The 2,500-nt window shown below is 41.3% G+C and overlaps 1 non-coding gene across 1 annotated transcript in view; it reads right to left on the bottom strand.

Moving 5' to 3' along the window:
- The window catches only part of LOC142358062 (large subunit ribosomal RNA), a 3,522-nt gene extending 2,297 nt beyond the window's left edge, over nucleotides 1-1,225 (bottom strand). The window contains exon 1 of the ribosomal RNA XR_012761749.1: nucleotides 1-1,225. This exon is cut by the window's left edge and continues 2,297 nt beyond it. This is a non-coding gene — a ribosomal RNA (large subunit ribosomal RNA).
- Nucleotides 1,226-2,500: the final 1,275 nt, after the last annotated feature.

Here is a 2,500-nt window from a genome sequence, read left to right as displayed (position 1 = left end):
AGTTAGGCGCCTTAACCCAACTTTTGGTTCATCCCACATCGCCGGTTCTGCTTACCAAAAGCGGCCCACAAAAAGCTTGCATTCATAGTCCAAGTGCAATTAAGTCACAAGGACATCTCACCGATTTATAGTTTGAGAATAGGTGAAGGAAAAATTTTCCCCCATTCCTCTAATCATTCGCTTTAACCGATGAAATTGCTTTGCGAAGATTTTTCAATCTTGCTCAAGCTTTTGCTATCCTGAGGGAAACTTCGGAGGAAACCAGCTACTAGATGGTTCGATTAGTCTTTCGCCCCTATGCTCAGGTCAGACGATCGATTTGCACGTCAGAACCGCTTCGGGCTTCCACCATGGTTTCCCGTGGCTTCGCCCTGCCCAAGCATAGATCACCATCTTTCGGGTCGTGTGCTACTTGCTCTGGATCAGTCATGCAATAAGAGCAAAACCGTCCGTGGTTGCGGGACACCGAATCGGCGCCCTCACCACACAAAGTAGTGCAATTCATAAAAATTACACTGTTCACTTTCATTTCGCGTGTGCGCTTTCAATGAGCGACAACACTTGCAAGCAACTCACACTCCTTGGTCCGTGTTTCAAGACGGGCTGTAGAGAGCATTGAATAGGAAGTTGAGGTCAGACAGGCAATCAAGATCAATTTATCTCATTTTGTTTAGAATCAACAAGAAGAATTCCGAGGAAAACTTCTGCTCGATTCATTAACAAGATTTGCCAAAAGACGACAACTACACTACTCGGTAGCCGAGAATATAATATCAAGGCATTGAGTATGGTAACGCTCACTCCAGTTCCCCTTCAACAGTTTCACGTACTTTTCACTCTCTCTTCAGAGTGCTTTTCAACTTTCCCTCACGGTACTTGTTTACTATCGGTCTCGCTTTATAATTAGCTTTTGGAGAGACATATCTCCAGCTTCGAGTTGCACTTTCAAACAACTCTACTCATAGGAATGAGCCATTATGACTGGTATCGAAAATGACCTTTACAGGATTTTCACCTTCTTTGATGCTACTTTCCAGTAGACATCAGGACAAATTCACCAGTCTAGCATCAAACCATACCGGACACCGAGAAATGTTGCCATTTCTCTTCCCGATGAGCTTTTCCCTGTTCATTCGCCATTACTAAGGGATTCTCAGTTGATTTCTTTTCCTCCCCTTACTGATATGCTTAAGTTAAGGGGGTTCTCTCGCCCAATTCAGGTTATGTAGTTGATTGTCTCTTAATTGGTTCACTGACCAATATGAGACAGAAACCGATTCAGCAGTTTTGTTCGCTACTACTATCAAACACAGGTCGAAGTTTCCATTCAGTCATTAATTCCAACTTTCAAATGTTGTTGTTTCAGCTTTCGCTTACTAGAAGCAACATAATACTCGCTGCAATACAGACCTCGGGAAACCCTCACCGTGAATAAGGTTCACTCACATATTTCACTACATTTTGCGTGGGATTGGAGATGAGGCTACTCGTTCTTGCTCAGTACTAGGCTGAAAATTAACGAAACTTCGTTACAAACGTTCACATGTTGATGTTTCCGCTTTCGCGTACTCGAAACAACATAATACTAGTCTTTGTAATTTAGTTTCATAATTTCAACTGTTCTCATGCAGAATTTTTGCTCATTCTTATCCCAAATTTTGACCTGGCTACTAGTTACACTCCTTGTACTTATTGCAAAATGACCACAAATTTCAACAGCTTTCACATGTTGCTGTTTCGGCTTTCGCTTACTACAGTCAACATAATACTCGTTGCAAAATAAGTGCTCGGCATCTGCAATTTTCCAAAGACGAAGTTTCGCCAGTTCAATTTTCGCTCGCCAATTATGGCTACTAATTCACACGGTACTGAGCTCAACAACATTAAATTTGTTCAGCAAGACTTTCACATGTTGATGTTTTGGCTTTCGCCTACTAGAAGCAACATAATACTCGTCTTGTTAGCTCATTCAATGAGAATAGCTTTTCCCGTTGAGAATTTTTGCCTTCAATTGGCGTTGTAGTGAGTTTGGCTACTCAGATCACCAAATACTTGTGACAATTCGAACCAGAAATGTTTTCAATTTTCACATGCTGATGTTTCGGATTCAACCTACTAGAAGCAGCATAATACTTGTATTCAACAATTTCTGTATCAAATCCCAGTTTTCTCTGGTGCATCTTTGCCAAACTATTCCAAACTGCCTGAGTCTGAATACCAATTACAGGTACTAGTAAATGCACGTTACTAAGGACTATATAGTTCTAGGTTACTGTACACAACGACGTTCACATGTTGATGTTTCAGCTGCCGCTTACTAGAAACAACATAATACTTATCGTGCATACCTTTCCATAACTTGTCCTTTTCAGATGCATTAGTTTCCCTTTGTCTTGGCTTCTACAGTCAGACTGGCTACTAGTAACAGCACAGTACTAATCACATATCGTTCTACAGTTTGCAGACAACTTTCACATGTTGATGTTTCAGCTTTCGCCTA

The sequence above is a fragment of the Convolutriloba macropyga genome, unplaced genomic scaffold (genome assembly GCF_964194025.1).
Source record: "Convolutriloba macropyga unplaced genomic scaffold, txConMacr16.3 SCAFFOLD_4780, whole genome shotgun sequence".
Taxonomy (NCBI): domain Eukaryota; kingdom Metazoa; phylum Xenacoelomorpha; order Acoela; family Convolutidae; genus Convolutriloba; species Convolutriloba macropyga.
Note: the sequence above shows the minus strand (reverse complement) of the source record. Positions and strands in the feature narration are given on the sequence as shown.